Raw genomic sequence first — 6,146 nt, 5'->3', positions numbered from 1 at the left:
CACACACACACACACACACACACACACACACACACACACACACACACACACACACACACACTCCCCACCCCACGCCACACTTCCAGTTGTTACCTTGAGTAGTCAGACCACTTTCAATCAGTCAAGCTTGAAAAACGACCAGGCTGAAAGAGAAAACAACAAAAGAAGAAATTATGATATTGTTTTATTGATTTGTAGAGTGGTGAGTATTCCAGGTGCCGTCCCCCCTCGTGGTATAGAGGTGCAGTCGGCTCAGCTAGACTGTAAACAGCCAAACGGCACGTCTTAATTAAGATATTGCTGTTTTATCTTGGAACGGCGGATCCACACACTTCAGTCAACCACGAAACTGAGACAAAGCAGGGACCCCTTCAGAAGTTCCACCCTTAAGAGGAGCGCTAATTAAAAGACTATTTCATTAACTGTTCCAGCTTGGTAAATATAAGTTTACCAGGGGTCAATAGACTTTACAACACATAATGGTTTGGAATATAATTGCTGTGTAAAAGGGAACTATGAAACCAATGCCTTCAAAAAGTTGCTTGCCTGTCTGACCCGCCATGTCAGYCTTGAGTTTAGAGGGCGGGTGATGTTTGCTGCTGTCAACTTTATGCATCAACTGTTTATTTGTCACTTTTTTTTTTCTTTACACCTTTATAAAGTAAACATGGCAGCAGAGGAGGCAGAGTGAAGCTCTGATGCTTCCATTTACTTGTTTTAAAGGCATAAGGGCCACATGATACAGAAAGTTTACCRAAGGTTGTTAACTTTGTGTAAGAATCCCATTTAAATGTCATTGAATTTGTTGCAGAATTTATCAGATTTTAGCTCGCTTCATCAGGACTGTTCAACAAGTGGCTCGCAGGCCAAATATGGCCCCTTTTGAAATTTCATTGGCCCTTAAAGAACTCATAGAATCCCAAACTGATATAACTAAATATAAAGCTAAATGTATATACCTTTAGTGTCATAATAGAGTAGAAATCTGCCGCTAATAAACATCTTTGATTAACCAAGACAACAGGGTGAGTAAATGTGAGTACCTACGAGCAGCTGACTGACCTTTCACACAACSTGCCAGTGTGTAGTGCTCAAAGTGTGTGTTGTGAATGACCCTCAGCTACGCTCATACCAGATTTGAGCACAAAATCTATAAAACTGACTGTAATATTGCCATTTTTGTGTTTTCTAAAATCAGTTGGCTGTGTCGGCCATCTTGAAKTGGACTGACTTCAAAAGGTAATCAGTTGTAGATGTRCACCCAGTAATTATTTCCTTGAGATCTTTCATGAGATCTCTTGTTAACAGACAGACTGAGTTCATTTCAACTTGTTATCGGCACGTTTTGAAACAAAGATCTTGCACAATCTGTCAGAGCAGGWCAAATTTGTCATGTTTTTTACACTTTTGAACAAAAAACACCAGCTCCTAGAAAGAAAAACAAAAACGAATACATCTGACAAGGTTTCAAATACTGCCGTCAATTCTTGTCAAAGCTGGACTTCTGTGAATACTGGCCATGAGTCAGTTTTCTCTGTCTCCATCTAGTGTTCCTACGTATACTGCTTTTTTATTTTTATTTTTTTTTTTTTAGCTTTCCAGCATCTTGAACATAAATAGAAAACACTAGACTCCCTTTTCCTGTRACATTAAGAACAAAAAGTGCTTTAAAAAGAAAAGCATATACACTCCAAGAAGACGGAAATCTTAATCAAAATGTGTGCACGTATCTGCGCGGACACATGTGAATGATCCATCTGAAGTGCTGGAGGCTGAATTGACCTGATCATTAGAGGGAGGAAGAAGGCTTGACCTGATATTTCCTCTGTTGTTTGGTCAGGAAAGGGACGTTATTGTAAAAAGGGCCGTAAAGATAAATAACCCCGCCGTTTCCATGGCAAARGCACAAACAGTGGCGGCCAAAGACAAAAGGGAGCGGGACGATAAATCCAACGCTGTCAATTTTGTTTAGTTTTCAGGGTGTTTTTGTGGGAAATATGGTTTCAAAACAAGAGGCTGCGTCGATTTTTCCAAAGAGAAAGGGAAATCAGATATTTTTCCTTTTTTTTTTTTAACAGRGCCACATTTTCTTCTTGTGCCTTTTTTTCCAGGCCACAGCATCCTGATTGGTAATAGGAATATCTGACACTTTATTTTGCCTTTAGATCAGGAAACTCCTTGTACAGCTGCATACATGTTTTTATAGCTTTTGGAGGAAAGGGTATTGTCTTTAAAGAAGTCTTTGTCCAGCCTTCAGTTTTAAGTGGAAAACCATCCGAGGTGCTTTTTTTTTTTTCTTTCCACAGGCTCAACAATGATGAATAAACACGCACCTCTTGTCTCTTTTTTCGGGTGAACTACAGTTCAAATCATCAGAAGAAATACAAGTTCAAAGTCATCGACGGTTCTTTTCTAATATACAGTATGCAGAAAGTAAATACAAGGTTTAACTCTTTAACTTTAAACAGCTTTTTCCTCTCATCGCCCAATCATTCAGATGAAAAATCTCAAGTACGACTGTCCTTTCTGCATCTTCTTTCAGGGGAGAACAGCCTCATCAGAAGCTGATGAAGAGGAGTTTTATCATTCTAATACAAGAGCACATTAAAAGCCTGACATGGATTCTTGTGACATACTCTCAGCTACTAYAAYGTGAAATTTTAGCTCAATATCTAAAAAACTATCTGAGTTACAGACATTTTTATGCTGGCCAAAATCAATTAACTGCGGTTTCATTTTGAATTGGCCTGAGTCCAAATGTTAATCAGTTGTAAATGTCCATCCAGTGAATGCTTTTTGAAAGTTTCATTCAGATCTGTCCAGTGATTTGAGAGATATCTTGCTAACAGAAAGAAAAAGCAGACCCCTTCAGTTAATGCTACAATATTCGGCAAAGATGTTGATCAATTCTTAACCCACCAAAACAWATGTTATGAAAGACTCTCAGCTACAATGACGCCAAATTTTAACTCAGTGTYTGTAAAGTTTGCAGAGTTAAAGCCACTTTTGTGGTTTCTATATTTATGGTTGTTGTAGTGACCAATTTAGATTCGACTGACTTCAAAAGTTAATCAGGTGTAAATTTTTACCAAATGGTCACTTTCTGAGAGTTTCCTTAAAATCAGCTCAGTGGTTCATGAGATATTTTGCTAACAGACAGCCACAATTAACTAAAACTAAAGCTTTGGACACAAATCTTGCATGAGTAGTGTTCAGAGGTTTAGCTTTGAGGCACCAAACTTTAGCTGAATATCTATCGAACTGATAGAGTCATACCCATTTTTGTTTTTGATAGGTTTGCTAGGCTGTGGCGATCATTTGTGTGGCCAATGGCTACTTCCTGGGAGTTTCATTAGACACAGATATTTTGCTAACAGAAGGACAAACAAGCAAAAACCTTATCACCGTTCTGCGTTTTGTGGCGGKTGATTAAAAGCCGGAGTCTTTACAGCACAAACAGTCCTGCCCTTTAAGACACCAGCAGTCCCGAGCAGCGTTTTATCCTGACAGTTCGCTTCGCTTTGTTTGCTTTTTTCTGTGAAGCCGGGGGATAAAAGAGCAGCCTTGGTGAGCTGTGTCTGATTAGGATCTAATTGTTAACATTCAGAGACTTTCTTTCTTTCTTTCTTTCTTTTTCCCCTCCTGATCAGCCTAGTGCTTAGGGTTACATGCAGCAGGTAACGGGCCTTTTTTTTTTTCCAGTGTTGGGAGGGACTCTCCCCTTTGCTGCTCCTGTGTTTTACTCAAGTACTAGTTAGCGGTGAAGTGGCAGGAGAGGAGCCCCCCAGCTCGACATCATCTACAAACAACAGCAAAAACAACAACAACAAACAGGAATTGATGGCGAGTGTTTATTATCTGGTTTAATTGCTCCTCATCTGGAGGATCTGACAGTTGCGGTTAATGAGAGAGGGAGAGGAGGCACGAGCTGTTGGCAGGCAGTTTCGCAGTGGAGGACGTGTCTGTGTGTGTGTGTGTGTGTGTTTGTGGTATCAGAAAAAAAAAGGATGGATTACATTCCAGCTCGACGGAGGCTGCACGTAAAGATGGGCAAAACGTCAAACTGTATCAAGTGAGATATTTCCAGCTCACACTCCTACTGTAACCTGGGTGTCACATCGGAATACAACTCCTTCAGACGCAACACAAACTTTAGGTTTCAGCTGGTTGTGTACTGAAATATGATACTCAGCAAAGACAGGATGTAGAAGTTTGATTTTTTTTTTCATATGGCCTGCAGCTCACCTGGCTCACATCCAATCAGGGGCCTCCGTGCTGTTCGTTAGTGTCTCACACACAGATTCACACAAAATTTGACACGGAAAGCATCAGGACCGCTGAAGGGGRCGCGAGAAGACCTTCTGAGCGACGCCCTCCGTTTAGAGGATGACGGAACAGAACAGGAGAGGAGAGGAAATCTGCTTTCCTGCCATCAAAAGCCAAACAGCACAGCTGCTCCTCGCTTCATTCATAAATTCCTCCTGTTGTGAAAAGCTGGCATTTCTCAAACAGGGCATACCATCCTCCACATTTTTTTTTACTACTCCAGCTCAGCAGGCTCACATGGGATCAATTAGTGGCCTGCACAAAGTTTGGCGAAGATCTGTATAGCAACTGGCCGCATCTGTTTTTATTTACCTTTTTTTTTCCACTCTTGCGCTGGATAATGCYAAGAGCACATCTGCTACTGTGCAACGTAACTGTGGTTACATGCGTGGTTGACCCATGATTCTGTAATTACCCGCCGAAAGAGATGAAGAGGCCCGGCAAACCGCTCAAAGCCACACGTATAGCCTTCCTCCACCGCCCCCTTCTCTTCCTCTTCCTCCCCATTCTCTCCTGCGGCGCGAAAACAGGGAAGCTGGAGCAGAGGATGCTGAGGTGGCATCTGATGACACGCAGTAAAGGATTTTGACGTCGCTTTTTTTAAGAGTCTGTCAGCTGTCAGTTAATGGTGCTTTTTATTTTTTCAGTTAAAAGGAACTCACTGGAAGGTCATGAAGACGTGAAGTTTCATGGCATTTCATAAAGTAAGAAACTAAAGCTGCACTTTTCCCCTCATTAATGTGTCGTTATTGTGACCTACACAGACTAATGTGGGTCAGTCACCCGACCTAAGCTTAAAGTCAGAGGTGCCCAAAGTATGGCCCATGGGCCAAAGTTGCCCATCAAGCCATTTGATTTGTCCTGCCAGCTGCTACAAGGTTGTAATCTCCAGTCATCCTCTGTAGAAACACAGTGTTTCCACTTAGTCAGTCCATACATCGGCCCAATAATGAGGCCTGTAGCGCAGATCGTCCTCACTCATGGTGCTTATTTTAACTTTGAATTATATTAATATTAAACATGAAATACAAGTAACTACAAAAGACATTTAGATTAGATTTAAGCACACGTGTAGATGTGCACACTTCATAAAGTCGCAAATACTCATATTTTATCCACTTAGAAAATGTCCATTCAGCCTTAGCTGCCCGAACTGAGGGTACCTCAAACTTTCTCCAAGTGCACAGGCTAAAAAAAAAAAAAAGTGGGCCATCACACTGGCTGCTAGCTTAATCCCAAAAAATAAAAGGACTTTACTTAAAAAGCATTTGCATTTCATGAATCATGTTATTGCATTTGGTTCACGGCCCTCAGATAGATGATTATTTTGGTCCTCTCTGGGAAAAGAATCTGGGCACACTTGCTGTAAGTGAACTCTTTCAAACTGTTCCATTTATATACTTAGCAAAAACAGTAAGGAATTTGTGTTTGGTAGATTATTTCTTTGTTGTAACAATGTTTTTTGGCAATAAATCTTATACAGTTGAAAAATCTGTTTAATTTCCCTTTTAAATGGTGCCACATTTGTAAGGAACGTGCATTTGTGGGATGAGCAGTAGAGCTGAGTATGTGGGTTGCACACATGAAAAAAATAGCTAAATCTTCGCTGTCAAACAGCTTATATTATGTAGTGTTACTATACTATAGACACTTGTTTTGAGCTTCTGGTACACCCAGGTGCTGCCAATCAGGTGCCCGGTATAAGATTTATTGTCAAGAAGCATTGTTACAACAAAGAAATAATCTCCCAAACACTAATTTCCTTACTTTTTGTGCTACGTTTAATTAATAAAAACATTGTTTTATTTTATAGTTTGCAA

This window comes from Austrofundulus limnaeus, unplaced genomic scaffold (assembly GCF_001266775.1).
Source record: "Austrofundulus limnaeus strain Quisiro unplaced genomic scaffold, Austrofundulus_limnaeus-1.0 Scaffold134, whole genome shotgun sequence".
Taxonomy (NCBI): domain Eukaryota; kingdom Metazoa; phylum Chordata; class Actinopteri; order Cyprinodontiformes; family Rivulidae; genus Austrofundulus; species Austrofundulus limnaeus.
This window is presented reverse-complemented; position numbering follows the sequence as displayed.